Here is a 14,644-nt window from a genome sequence, read left to right as displayed (position 1 = left end):
GCGCCAGGCTTCGCCGCCCCACCCCAGGGCAGCCCGGCAGCCCATCCCCCAGCGCGCCGTGCCCGGGCGGGCGGGCTGGCTCCGGCTCCCACCTACCAGCGGGTTCCGGCAGCCGCCTCGCCGCTGCCCGCTCATCTTGGAGGCGCAGAAGACACAGCGCCGGCCGGGGAGCGAGCGGCGACGAGCGGGGAGGCAGGGCAGAGCCGCGCCGCCTCCCGCCCCGCCTCCCCGGCTCCGCTCCCCGCAGGTAAGGGCACACGGAGCTGCCTGGACTGCAAGCCGGCGGGAGGTTCCCGGCCAAGGAAGCCTGTTCCTGCCGGGTCTGAGCTGCTCCCGCCTCCAGCCCCGCACCCAGGTCTCCCCATGCCCAACAGCCTTCCTCAGGGCGGAGAGCGGCGCCCGGCCCTAAGCTGCTACTTGCCTTGGGCACGGAGACAGCCGGTCCCTGCCGCTCCCATCGTCGGGAGCTGGGGTCTCCAAGCTTCGGCAAGCTGAGCCCTGCTTCACGCTAGCGAAGCCAGTCTGACACTCCCCTCCATCCATGTGCTGTGAAAGGCCTAGAGCTGGGATTCACCCTCGCTGGCTCTTCCAACACTTTAGCAGAGGCTGGTGTAGTTCTTCTGTAATCTCCTGCCTCACCTTCCCCACAGCTTTGGAGAGCAGCCCTAGCCTTAACTAAGCTGACATTTAATATAGCATCAATGGCAACTGAGTATAGTGCCCATGGAAAGTAGGAGGGGTAGGTCACACCTCAGAGCTATTGTTTCAGGCTTTCTGCAAACTCAGGAAGATGTTGCTGCATCATTTACAGCAAGCCATTTACAACTATAGCAGCCAGAGACTGACTTTAAAAAAAATGAAGTCTGAGATGGAGGAGAACAAGGAGAGTGCTGCCTCTACTCTGGGCAGGCTCACATACACTCCCACCCCACTCCTTCACACTTATGTTTGACAGTGCTCATATAGCATATGACAACAATTCAGTAATTTGGAATTTGAGCCCTTCCAAACCACTGCAATTATTGATGGTTTTGCTCCATGAGTTTGGGTTTCATAGATGGAGCAGGAGGGCCAATTCAGCATGCTGATCCACCCAGATAAACCCTTGAGCCCATGCAGAGTCCCACCAGCCAGGATCATCCTCTGTGGGTTAGTTTACAGAATCAGGGCTAAAGTTTCTGGCAACAGCATGTATTGAACCCTGCAGGACAGAAAGGAGTATGAGTGGGCCACTAAGGAATATTTCTTCCCTGTTCACAAGGAAGTAAAGATTACAAAGGTAGTCACATACAGGTGTCAGGCCAAGGCCTTATGAGATCCATGGAATGTTTTATTATTCATTATCACAGTGGAGGAGACAGTAAGTTGAGATTCAATTTCTTTGCAGAAACACTTTTAATGTGTTTGCTTTTCCATTGGTAGATACAGCTGAGAAATAATGAGATTTTTTTCTTCTAGTTCAGAAAAGTGTGGAAGGGTGTTTGGTACATTTAATACACTAAAGACACTTTGATAAGTTTGAATTGTTATTGGTATTTATAAAGTGCACCTCTATACATTAGTAACAGTAAAAAGAAAGCAAAAGAGGGGAAGTTAATCCCAGAAACATAATGATTCTCCCATAATATAGGTACACTCTGAATCGGTTATTTATACCTGCCCAGCAAGTTAAAGTTATCTGCCTCTTTAAGAATAAATATGCAAAGAAATACCTCCAGGCTATTGCTTCCTTGTTTGTTTATTTCAGCAGGTCACAACCACAAGTGGGATCACTCCATCAGTGGATTGGATCTGGACAATCCTGAATGTGTGGAGGATGGCATTTTACAATCTTGCATGTCAGAGTACACCACTTACCAACAGATTGGCACCTCCTCCTGGTTCTCTGGGGATTAGCTCAAGACCAAAACCCTGCCCCATCTGCGGTTTGCACACTGTTACACCATCTGCCTGCAGCTCCTCCTGCAGCCTCAGGAACTGCAGCATCCAACTCGTGAGTCAGCTCTCCAGCCATATCACTGTCTGTGTTCCCCCTCGGCAGTCCTCTCACTCACTGCCTTGGTGCTACTTGCCCAGTGGCTGGTAGGGGCACCCAGGCCTGCCCTCTACTCTGGGTTCCAGCGCAGGGACCCTCACCTCAGCAGTCTGGGCCTTCTCTCTCTGGCCTCATTGCTCTACCCCTGGGCTGCTACTGCTTCCCCTTTTCTTTCTGGGCCTACCAGTTCCCCAAAGCCTCCTCCCACTTCCCAGGGAGTGACTGAAGTCCCTACTCTCGCCTCACTTTCAGAGCATCTGCCTTTTTCCCAGCCACCCCTTCTCCTTTCAGCTCCTGGGTTTTATAAGCCCTGCCTATTCCTGCCCAGCTGAGCCTCTTTAATCAGCTGTCTAAAGGAATAATTGGCCCATCTGGCCTGCATTCAACCCTGCACCCCATCCCATTGCACACATGGTGTGTGCGAGGTCACGGTGTAGGGAAGATGCCATTTTAAAATGGCGCCTTCCAGTCTGTCGGGGTCACGGGAAACAATACTGCTGAAAATGGGGTCATGCAGGGAAAAAGGTTGGGAACCACTGGGTGACTTGTTTTTTTAAATGGGAGGAAGGAATTGTTGTAGGAAGGAGACTTCAAATGTGGAGACCTGGGTTCTGGTCCCAGCTTTGCTTTTAGCTCACTATGTCAAAAGAGGTAGAGTTTTTAACATGTGTTAGTTATGGCTATGTCAAAAGAGGTAGAGTTTTTAACATGTGTTAGTTACCCTGGTTTAAAATCCATGGTGTGACAAGGCACCTGCAGCGTTTCCAGTGAGGTAGCTGGATGATATCAGCACTACATCCCTGCCCATAGTTGACCTCACTTAATTTATCTTATGTCTCCACTAGGATTTCACAGCACGATCGCTAATGCACATCAGTCATCTTGCAGCAAAACCACACCTTTTTTGGCAGTGCAGCAGGTCACAACCACAAGTGGGATCACTCCATCATGGATCACTAACTGAGAACTGCTTTGGGCCTGAGTCTTATGTGAAGTGGGGATGAAGCACAGCCAGCTTGGAATGATAGGGCCAGATTCTCATCTTGTTTACACTGGTGCAAATCGCAAGTCACAGTGTGGAATTCAGTGGTATTGCTCTGGAATTCCAGTGCAAGTGGGATGAGAATCAGGTGTAAATGATCACACAAGGTGCCAGGCAGTGGACAGGCCGGCTGTGACTTTGTTTGCCCATCTCAGCCTCAGAGTGTGAATGTGCGGCAAGGTTTGGGTTACTGGGGAGGCAGGAGACGGGAAGATGCGAGACAAAGCATGGTGTAAACATTAACACAAAGCAATGAGGGGAGAAAAGTCCTTGTGATCATGGCACTAGCAGAGCAGGTGTCCAGCCCAGTGCCATGGGCCTGGGTATAGGTCTGGCACAAAAGTCAGGCCATGTTGACAAATAATGAATACAAGGAAATTACAAAAATGGCCACACCCTCTGAAATGGACCCTGCAGGTTTCTAAGCAAGGCTTAGTTGAAAGAGAGCTTCCTTTTCTGCCATGTTCAGAATCACTGCATCTAAGAGGGGTCTGGTGTCCTGGCCTGGTCACAAATTCAGAAAGCCAGAGCCCCACGTCTCTCCTCCTCTTGTGAGGGAACCATTACAAGACACCACTCTTTGTAAAGGAAAGGGTGCTGACATGAAATAGAGCCCTGGCAGCAGGTAGCGTGTGTAGCAGCCAGGCACACAGTATCCTGGTCTCCCAGCTAAGCTCCAGCACACATACTGCACCTCAGTCATTGAGGAAGGTAAACAAGCTGACAGGTACTCAGCACGGAGGAGGGGAGCTGGAGTAGCAACTCAGGCTTGAGCGTGATGTGGAGGAAAATGAGTGTCAGTGGTTCTCACTCCTCTCTCTATCTGTGTGCATCTTTCAGAAATCTGCTGACTGCTGGCAACCACACAATTACCAATCTAGCGCCAGTGACAGATGTGCACAGTTGTGCCCCTGCCCCTGCTGGGAGCCATCTGCCAAGCGTGTCAGCTATTCTAATGCCGATGGGTTGCGATCCATTAGGCTGGAACTACACAGCACAGTTAAGATCAATATGATTTTTTTGCATCCTCCCGGCTTTCCTTTGATGTCCTCCCTTTCTAAAGTGGGAGGATTTGTGCTGCCCCAGTTTCTGTTAATTTCTCCTTGGTCTTTCATTAAGCACTTCCTGGACCTAAAAATGCAGTTGGTGTATTTCTCTTTAGATGCCAGCTTGCTCACCTGACAGATTTTACTAAGCTCTTGTGACTCTGAATTAAAAGAGGCATTTTCAGTTCACAAGCAATTTTCCTAATAGATTGACAAGTAGAATCATAGAATAGAATAATAGAATATCAGAGTTGGAAGGGACCTCAAGAGGTCATCTATTCCAACCCCCTGCTCAAAGCAGGACCAATTCCCAGCTAAATCATCCCAGCCAGGGCTTTGTCAAGCCGGGCCTTAAAAACCTGCAAGGAAGGAGACTCCACCACCTCCCTAGGTAACCCATTCCAGTGTTTCACCACCCTCCTAGTGAAATAGTTTTTCCTGATATCCAACCTGGACCTCCCGCACTGCAACTTGAGACCATTGCTCCTTGTTCTGTCATCTGCCACCACTGAGAACAGCCGAGCTCCATCCTCTTTGGAACCCCCCTTTAGGTAGTTGAAGGCTGCTATCAAATCCCCCCTCATTCTTCTCTTCTGGAGACTAAACAATCCCAGTTCCCTCAGCCTCTCCTCATAAGTCATGTGCTACAGCCCCCTAATCATTTTTGTTGCCCTCCGCTGGACTCTTTCCAATTTTTCCACATCCTTCTTGTAGTGTGGGGACCAAAACTGGACACAGTATTCCAGATGAGGCCTCACCAATGTCGAATAAAGGGGAACGATCACGTTCCTTGATCTGCTGGCAATGCCCCTACTTATACAGCCCAAAATGCCGTTAGCCTTCTTGGCAACAAGAGCACACTGTTGACTCATATCCAGCTTCTCGTCCACTGTGACCCCTAGGTCCTTTTCTGCAGAACTGCTACCTAGCCATTCGGTCCCTAGTCTGTAGCAGTGCATGGGATTCTTTCGTCCTAAGTGCAGGACTCTGCACTTGTCCTTGTTGAACCTCATCAGGTTTTTTTCGGCCCAATCCTCTAATTTGTCTAGGTCCCTCTGTATCCGATCCCTACCCTCTAGTGTATCTACCACGCCTCCTAGTTTAGTGTCATCTGCAAACTTGCTGAGAGTGCAGTCCACACCATCCTCCAGATCATTAATAAAGATATTAAACAAAACCGGCCCCAGGACCGACCCTTGGGGCACTCCGCTTGAAACCGGCTGCCAACTAGACATGGAGCCATTGATCATTACCCGTTGAGCCCGACGATCTAGCCAGCTTTCTATCCACCTTACAGTCCATTCATCCAGCCCATACTTCTTTAACTTGGCGACAAGAATACTGTGGGAGACCGTATCAAAAGCTTTGCTAAAGTCAAGGAATAACACATCCACTGCTTTCCCCTCATCCACAGAGCCAGTTATCTCATCATAGAAGGCAATTAGGTTAGTCAGGCACAACTTCCCCTTCGTGAATCCATGCTGACTGTTCCTGATCACTTTCCTCTCCTCTAAATGTTTCATAATTGATTCCTTGAGGACCTGCTCCATGATTTTTCCAGGGACTGAGGTGAGGCTGACTGGCCTGTAGTTCCCTGGATCCTCCTTCTTCCCTTTTTTAAAGATGGGCACTACATTAGCCTTTTTCCAGTCATCCGGGACCTCCCCTGATTGCCATGAGTTTTCAAAGATAATGGCTAATGGCTCTGCAATCTCACCCGCCAACTCCTTTAGCACCCTCGGATGCAGCGCATCCGGCCCCATGGACTTGTGCACGTCCAGTTTTTCTAAATAGTCCCGAACCACTTCTTTCTCCACAGAGGGCTGGTCACCTTCTCCCCATGCTGTACTGCCCAGTGCAGCAATCTGGGAGCTGACCTTGTGCGTGAAGACAGAGGCAAAAAAATCATTGAGTACATTAGCTTTTTCCACATCCTCGGTCACTAGGTTGCCTCCCTCATTCAGTAAGGGGCCCACACTTTCCTTGATTTTCTTCTTCTTGCTAACATACCTGTAGAAAGCCTTCTTGTCACTCTTAACATCTCTTGCTAACTGCAACTCCAAGTGTGATTTGGCCTTCCTGATTTCACTCCTGCATGCCTGAGCAATATTTTTATACTCCTCCCTGGTCATTTGTCCAATCTTCCACTTCTTGTAAGCTTCTTTTTTGCGTTTAAGATCAGCAAGGATTTCACTGTTTAGCCAAGCTGGTTGCCTGCCATATTTACTATTCTTTCTACACATCGGGATGGTTTGTTCCTGCAACCTCAATAAGGATTCTTTAAAATACAGCCAGCTCTCCTGGACCCCTTTGCCCTTCATGTTATTCTCCCAGGGGATCCTGCCCATCAGTTCCCTGAGGGAGTCAGTCTGCTTTTCTGAAGTCCAGGGTCCGTATTCTGCTGCTCTCCTTTCTTCCTTGTGTCAGGATTCTGAACTCGACCATCTCATGGTCACTGCCTCCCAGGTTCCCATCCAGTTTTGCTTCCCCTACTAATTCTTCCCTGTTTGTGAGTAGCAGGTCAAGAAAAGCTCTGCCCCGGTTGGTTCCTCCAGCACTTGCACCAGGAAATTGTCCCCTACACTTTCCAAAAATTTCCTGGATTGTCTGTGCACCGCTGTATTGCTCTCCCAGCAGATATCAGGGTGATTAAAGTCTCCCATGAGAACCAGGGCCTGCGATCTAGCAACTTCTGCTAGTTGCCAGAAGAAAGCCTCGTCCACCTCATCCCCCTGGTCTGGTGGTCTATAGCAGACTCCAACCATGACATCACCCTTGTTGCTCACACTCCTCAACTTTATCCAGAGACTCTCAGGTTTTTCTGCAGTTTCATACCGGAGCTCTGAGCAGTCATACACCTCTCTTACATACAACGCAACTCCCCCACCTTTTCTGCCCTGCCTGTCCTTCCTGAACAGTTTATATCCATCCATGACAGTACTCCAGTCATGTGAGTTATCCCACCAAGTCTCTGTTATTCCAATCACATCATAGTTCCCTGACTGTGCCAGGACTTCCAGTTCTCCCTGCTTGTTTCCCAGGCTTCTTGCATTTGTGTATAGGCACTTAAGATAACTCACCGATCGTCCCTCTTTCTCAGCATGAGACAGGAGTCCTCCCCTCTTGCGCTCTCCTGCTTGTGCTTCCTCCCAGGATCCCATTTCCCCACTTACCTCAGGGCTTTGGTCTCCTTCCCCCGGTGAACCTAGTTTAAAGCCCTCCTCACTAGGTTAGCCAGCCTGCTGGCGAAGATGCTGTTCCCTCTCTTCGTTAGACGGGCTCCACCTAACAAAGAGAGGGAAGAGCATCTTCGCCAGCAGGCTGGCTAACCTAGTGAGGAGGGCTTTAAACTAGGTTCACCGGGGGAAGGAGACCAAAGCCCTGAGGTAAGTGGGGAAATGGGATCCTGGGAGGAAGCACAAGCAGGAGAGCGCAAGAGGGGAGGACTCCTGTCTCATGCTGAGAAAGAGGGACTATCATGAGTTATCTTAAGTGCCTATACACAAATGCAAGAAGCCTGGGAAACAAGTAGAGAGGACCCTGTCATCAAAATGCATCCTCTGTCTAAAAAGTTCTTCTAAGCTTAATTCTTTCCAGCATTTGGGGCTGGAAATGCCATAGGTGATGTTTGGCAAATGTTTACAAATAGCTGTTTGTTCACTTCCTTTTTTTAATACAGAAAAGCAGATGGCCAAATAAGGGGTGAATTGTGCAATACAGCACTAACCCAGCACAGCTCTTTGCACTAACATGGTAACTATTTTAAAATGAATCACATGCATTTTGAAACCCTACAGGCCTGATTTGCAGAGTCGAAGGAATCCTGGATCACCCACTGAAGTACTTTGGGAGTTGTGAGTGCTCAGCACCAGCACAAATGATATTCTACACAAGACTCCTGGGAGCTGGGAGGTAAGTGATATCATCCACACTGTACAGATGGGGACTTGGGGCAGATAAGGGACACACCTTGCTCAAGGTCACCTAGTGAATCAACAACACAGCCAGGATTAGAACACAGGACTTCCTGATTCCAGAGCTTGTTCTTATTCCTCTATATACAGCAGGGTCAGGATCATCCACTTTGCTTAAATCTTGAACGTCTGTGTCTGTTTCTTTCCCAGCTGCCAGTGTTTTATTATTTTCCATGTGTTTTATTCCCGAAGATAGTGCTAGGGGGTCATGGACGCACCTAGATAGATTCCCATAAAGGAATCTCTAATTTTCCAGCACTGAGCAATTACTCCAGTTTGGATGACTCAGCTTTTCCAGGTTTCCTTAGCACCTCCTTCCTCTTCATTTTTAAACCAAAGGTATGCATTTTTTTACCCATCAAATGCACATGGAACAGCAGCTTCTAGTTCACAAATGGAGTGGGTACTTACAATGATCCTTGGAATTTCCAAGTCTAATCAGAATCTCAGCTGGCCCCTATGATGAGCGATCCAAAGGCCTCTCCAAGCTACCTTGACACAAGCACTTCTGGCTTCTTTTTCACTTAGCACAAATTCTATTCATCTCTGAAAGGCATCGATCCTGAGAGTCCTGCTCTTCATCAGTGCCAACCTGTGCTTTATTGTTCAGCTCTCTCAGATAGGAGTATCAGCAGCCAGGCTAAAGTATCTCTTTAGTGTTTGACTTCTCTCATCCGGTGCCAGTGTATTGTCTTCTAGAACACGTTGTGTGCTGTAGTCTGTGCACATAAACCATCTCTGCAGTGTTTCTCGAAGAGTCACTTCATTCTGCACTTAGCCCAGTCGCTCTTAACAGAAGGAAAATGAAAAGATGTACTTCAGATAAAATTGCTTTCCAGTAGCTTCAGCCTCAAGTCATCTGTGAGTTCAGCTTAGACATCCAGCGGTGGAATCCTGGCCCTGAAGTCAATGGCAAAACTTCCATTAACATCAATGAGAACAGGATTTCACTCCCAGTCACTTGGCTATGGGTCGTCTGGTTCCCCTATGGCTGGTCTGCCCAGGTCTAAGCTTGTAGGTTTTGAGCATTGCCCTTCTCCACCCCTCAAGTCTTTTCTCATCTCCAGATGGCCATTTGCATCGTGTCCTTCCTGCACCCAATGAGTCTTCTGAAGCCAATGCAGTGGTGCTCCACGCAGGGCAACTTCCTAAAAGTGGAGGGGCACAAAGTCCTACCCCTCCATGGCCCCACCCCTGCCCCTCCTCTTCCCTCCAAGCCCCGCCCCTGGCAAAGCCAGAAGCCAGATCCTGGCTGGGGAGCCCAGGCCCCTCCACCTGTCCAGGGTGGGGGGATCCAAGAGCAGCCCCTGCCTGTGTCTCCACCCCACCCCACAGAGCAGGTGGAGGATCCGTGGCTCCCCACAGCTGCCTGCACGACTGTTACCACAACCCAGCTTTGGCTTCTGGCCTGGAAGCGAGGCTGAAGAGCTGCAGCTAGGCCATGGTAAGAACCGCTCGGGACAGCTATGGAGAGACGCGGACCTTCCATCTGCCCTGGATGAGGAGTCTGGGGGACGGGGTCACGGACGGGGCCTGTGCTCAGCTCCCGAACCTGGACAGGTGGAGGGTCTGGCTGCCTGGGCTCCCCAGGCCACTCTTACCCGGGCCAGGCTCCAGCTTCCAGCCTGGCCATGGGCAAGGCCTCATGGAGAAGAAGAAGAGCAGAGGGCCGGGCCTGTGGTGAAAAGTGGACTTGGCCCCCCTTTTCCGGCTCCCCCGGCTCCAAGCATGCCTAGTCAGAGAAGTGGGAAACTGTTACTGCTCCCTAGTGCCCAAGAGGGACCCTTCGACAGCACACCTCACCTCCAGAGACCTAGGCAGCGAGGGATCTGACAGAGGCTGTCATGAATCGAGTCCTCCCAGTACTGCAGCATGGGGGCAGTGGAGGCAAGGGCAAGGCTAGCTGCAAAATCAAAGTGGTGGTGGCAGCATCAGAAGAAATAATGGGGGAGGGGCAGACCATCCTGGAGGATCTTTTGGTTTAAGGACTTCTATTTAATAACTTTTTTGGAAAAAGATTTTGCTTGGATAAAGAACTACCCTGTTTCCCCGAAAATAAGACAGTGTCTTATATTAATTTTTGCTCCCAAAGATGCGCTAGGTCTTATTTTCAGGGGATGTCTTATTTTTCAGAAATGAAAAATGCCTTATTATCGGTGGATGCCTTATTATCGGGGAGGTCTTATTATCGGGGGGATGCCTTATATTACAACGAGAGGCAAAACTGTAAGTAGGCCTTATTTTCGGAGGATGTCTTATTTTCGGGGAAACAGGGTAATAGTGGCTATTAGCCAGGATGGGCAGGGATGCAACCCTGTGCTGTGGGTGTCCCTAGCCTCTATTTGCCAGAAGCTGGGAATGGGCAACAGTGATTACCTATTCTGTTCATTCCCTCTGACGGACCTGGCATTGGTCACTGTTGGAAGATAGGACCAGGGCCGGCCTTTGGGATGGGCTGTCTGGGCCCCCACCCAAGGCAGCCCGCCAAAGAGGGCACCATGAGCAGGGTTTGGATTCCCACGTGATCTGCCGTGGCAGGCAGTCAGGCAGGTGAGCAGCAGCTCTGGAGAGGGGTCCCGGGGAGAGACCCGAGCTGCAGGGGTCAGTTGGATGACCAGCTGTTTGAACCAGGTGACTCCTCCAGAGCAGGGATGCCCCTCCTTCCCCCTGCTCCACATGTTTAGCCACCGTTGTTCCTGCCCACCCCTCTTCCTCCGGACTGGGAGCGCCCTCCTGTCTGCTGGAGGGGGGGAAAGAGGGCTGTTGTTGGGGTGTCCCCCATGTACCTGATTTCCACTGAGCTGGGGTGACGGCCGGGACAGGGGAATCTGTGTGTGTGTTGCTGCCTCTCTGGGTCCAGAGTGGCTGGTGGCTGCTTGTGTCTGAACACAAGCCTTCAGGCTCCTGCCTCTGAGTGTTTTCTTAAAGAGATAGCGCACGCATACCCTCAGGTACACACACACTCCCCTCAACACAACACACACTACCTCACACATACACTCTGTCACACACTCCCCTCAAAAAACAAACACACACACACTTCCCCCAACACACATAACACCAGGGCTCCCTGTATTCAGGTCACTTCCCCACCTGGGCTGTGCTGAGGCATCAGCAGCTGCTGCTCTCCTGCCCTCTCCTTACACAGCCCACAGGGTGCATGTGGCAGAGGAGCAGCAGTCCAGTGGGGGAGCGAGCAGCAATGCCAGCCGCTTTGTGCATCCAGCTGGGTCAGTTTCCCCACATGGGTGCAGGAGGTAGGAGTGAAGAGGGCACAGTGAAGGGGTTAGGGGCACAGGAGAGAGGTGCAGGAGGTAGGAGTGAAGGGGGTACAGTGCAGGGATTTGGGGCACAGGAGGGGGCCGGGGTTGGGATGAAGGGGACACACTGGAGGGGTTAGGAGTGCAGGAGGGAGGTGCAGGGGGTAGGAGTGAAGGGGGTGCAGGGATTGGGGCACAGGAAGAGAGTGCAGGGTTTGGGAGCTCAGCAGGGAGGTGCAGGGGGTCGGAGTGAAGGGGTGCAGGGATTAGGGGCACAGGAGGGGAATGCAGGGGTTGGGGTGAGGGGGCACGCACAGTGCAGGGGTTGGGGGCACAGGAGGGAGGTGCAGGATTAGAGGTGAAGGTGGCACAGTGCAGGGGCTAGGGGGAAGGGAGGGTGGGGAGCCCATGTGGGACCAGAGGCAATGGTGGGAGAGGCACACCACACCCATGGGTCCAGGGGCACCAAAATGCAAGTTCGCCCAGGGTGCCATTTTCCCTAAGGCCGGTCCTGGATAGGACACTGGTCTGACCCAGTATGGTCATTGTTATGTTACGTTCTTATGCTTCCAATGTCTGTTATTGGCTTCCCCACGCTCTGGCCTCAGCTGGGCAGGTGCTATGATAAACTGCCTAGAAGGGTCTTGTTTCACCATGTATAGCTTCTGAAACCCTCTCTGTAGCTTCTGCCGAAATGCGGCTTTGTTCTCTCTCCTAGTGAGACTCCTCTGTGTATCCTAGCCAGACCCATGGAGAGAAACTTCAGGCCTCAGAACATCATGTTCACTAGGCCCCAGCCCAGCCCCTCTCTTTTCATTTTCCATAGATGTTTTGGGGGCCCCCTGAGCTTGGGGACCCAGTGCCGATGTCTCACTTTCCCCTGCTCTCCTCAGCCCTAATCCTAGCAGACCACCAATGTAGGTGACACACGCAGGACACTTTTCCATTACACTGCTCTACAGCCAAAATGCTTCTGAAATAAATGTAGTCAAACTTTACTAATTCTGGGTCACTGACAACGAAAATGATGCTTAAAATTGTTGATTGGCTCTAGTTTTCAAGATATGCTATTGGGTCAGTATATACAACCCTTGGCTTGGGAATGGCGGAGGATAAGTGAGTTATAAAGGGAAGGGATCTCAATTTAAACCAGAAATGACTAAAATACATCTTTGACTGGACCTATGAATAAATCTATGACTGGGTTTGGACAGTACTTTCATTGTTTTGCCTAAAAAGCATGATGCAATCTGAAGCTGGTATTGCGTCATACATTATATGAATTGTATCATGTTATTCCTAAAAGTCATGGATGATGCAATCATAATGAAGCTTACATCACTCTGCTGAACAAATTGCCCTATATCAGCTCTAGAAATCATACAGTGTCGTGCTCTCTTATTTGTCAGTGTTTGATTTTGCAAAGGGACACGTTTCTGTTTAGCCAAAGTGAGCAGAGATGCCTTGTACTTGTGTGAACAGTGCAGATAATTTCTGCTATGTTTGTGGTGAAGTGACTTTTGCATCACAAAAGCACAGTATAACCACTATGGTTAAGAAAGCCTATCACCTTTATTTTGGCTGCAAAATTGGAGCTCAGGACAAGAGGTGGGCCCACACATATGCTGCAACACTTGTGCAATAAATCTTCGCCAGTGGTTGAACAGGAAAAGGAAATCTATGCCTTTTGCAGTGCCAATGATTTGGAGAGAGCCAACAGATCATACCAGCAATTGTTACTTCTGCATGGTGCCTCCAGTTGGGAAAGGTGCGTCAAAGAAGAAAAAGTGGACTGTGCATTATCCAAACATTCCATCAGCTATACACCCAGTACCCCACGGAGAAGGACTGCCGGTTCCTGATGCACCAGAATCATTCTCACTTGAGTCAGACGAGGAAGAGGATGAAACGTCAGGTCCTGAACCATCAATGTCACAGGACCCACATTTTCTTCCATCCTCCTCCTCTGAACCACACCTCATAACACAAGGTGAACTGAATGACCTTGTCAGGGATTTGGAACTACCCAAGAGTAAGGCAGAGCTGTTGGGCTCCAGACTACAGCAGTGGAATCTCCTGGCAGGTGATGTTAGGGTTTCCATGTTCCGTGACCATCAAAAGGATCTTGTCCCATTCTTCTTCATGGAAGGTGATCTTGTAGCCTGCAACAACATCGATGGTGTGATGGCAGCCCTCAACATCGTTCACGATCCAGATGAGTGGAGACTGTTCATTGATTCATCGAAGATGAGTCTTAAAGCTGTTTTACTGCAGAATAGCAATGTTTCGCCATCAATTCCAGTTGGTCATGCAGTCCATATGAAGGAAACCTATGACAACATGAAACAACTTTTGAGGTGCATAAACTATGACCAACATCAGTGGCAGCTTTGTGGCGATTTGAAGGTTGTTGCTCTCTTGCTTGGTCTGCAGACTGGATACACAAAGTACTGCTGTTTTCTCTGCGAATGGGATAATCGTGCAAGAGATTCCCACTACATCAAGAAAGATTGCCCACTCCGACAGCCATTGGAGCCTGGGAGGAAAAGTGTTCAGCATCTACCACTTGTTGAATCAAGAAAGATTTTGTTACCACCCTTACACATCAAGCTGGGTCTGATGAAGAATTTTGTCAAGGCCATTGACAAAACACAAGCAGCTTTCAAGTACCTCCGTGGAAAATTTCCAAGGTTAAGTGAAGCTAAGATAAAGGAAGGTGTCTTTGTTGGTCCTCAGATTCGTGAACTTCTTTGAGATGATGCATTTGACCATGCACTGCATGGCAAGGAAAAGACGGCATGGAAGGCCTTCCAGTTAGTGGCAATAAATTTTCTCGGAAACAACAAGGCAGACAACTACAGGTTGTTGGTGGAAAACCTCCTCAAGGCATACAAAAGCCTTGGTTGCAACATGTCACTAAAGATATATTTTTTTGCACTCTCATCTAGATTTTTTTCCTCCGAACTGCGGAGCAGTGAGCGACGAGCATGGCGAGCGATTTCACCAGGACATTGCAACAATGGAGAAACGCTATCAGGGCAAATGGAGCCCATCAATGCTTGCAGACTATTTCTGGACAGTGACAAGAGATGCTCCATTTAATGAATATAAGAGACAAGCCAAGAAGCGCCGAGTAGACACTGAATAGGACTAAACTATGTACAGAATAGTTTTTTGCCTTTTGTTTCATAATAAATTTTATTTAGATAACCCTTTTGCTGATTTTTAAAGTGTTACATAAACAGGACAGGTGAAATATTATCATGTAAAGCAACCATAAACACATG

At 49.5% G+C, this 14,644-nt stretch overlaps 1 protein-coding gene and 1 long non-coding RNA gene across 16 annotated transcripts in view; one reads left to right on the top strand and one right to left on the bottom strand.

Moving 5' to 3' along the window:
- The window catches only part of MID2 (midline 2), a 465,133-nt gene extending 463,152 nt beyond the window's left edge, over positions 1–1,981 (bottom strand). For 5 of the 11 annotated variants that reach the window (XR_010590405.1, XR_010590406.1, XM_065557201.1 and 2 more), the window contains exon 1: positions 97–233. The gene's annotated coding sequence lies outside the window, so the exon portion shown is untranslated. Of the gene's footprint in view, positions 1–96; positions 234–1,857 lie in introns of those variants that run through there. The other 6 variants (XM_065557194.1, XM_065557197.1, XM_065557193.1 and 3 more) reach the window with 4 other exon arrangements.
- The window catches only part of LOC101931550 (uncharacterized), a 59,502-nt gene continuing 44,965 nt past the window's right edge, over positions 108–14,644 (top strand). For 4 of the 5 annotated variants that reach the window (XR_002889916.3, XR_010590410.1, XR_010590411.1 and 1 more), the window contains exons 1-4: positions 108–247; positions 1,748–1,993; positions 7,921–8,035; positions 10,231–10,323. This is a non-coding gene — a long non-coding RNA (uncharacterized LOC101931550). The remainder of the gene's footprint in view (positions 248–1,747; positions 1,994–7,920; positions 8,036–10,230; positions 10,324–14,644) is intronic. The other variant, XR_010590409.1, reaches the window with a different exon arrangement.

The sequence above is a fragment of the Chrysemys picta genome, chromosome 9 (genome assembly GCF_011386835.1).
Source record: "Chrysemys picta bellii isolate R12L10 chromosome 9, ASM1138683v2, whole genome shotgun sequence".
Classification (NCBI taxonomy): Eukaryota; Metazoa; Chordata; order Testudines; family Emydidae; genus Chrysemys; species Chrysemys picta.
Note: the sequence above shows the minus strand (reverse complement) of the source record. Positions and strands in the feature narration are given on the sequence as shown.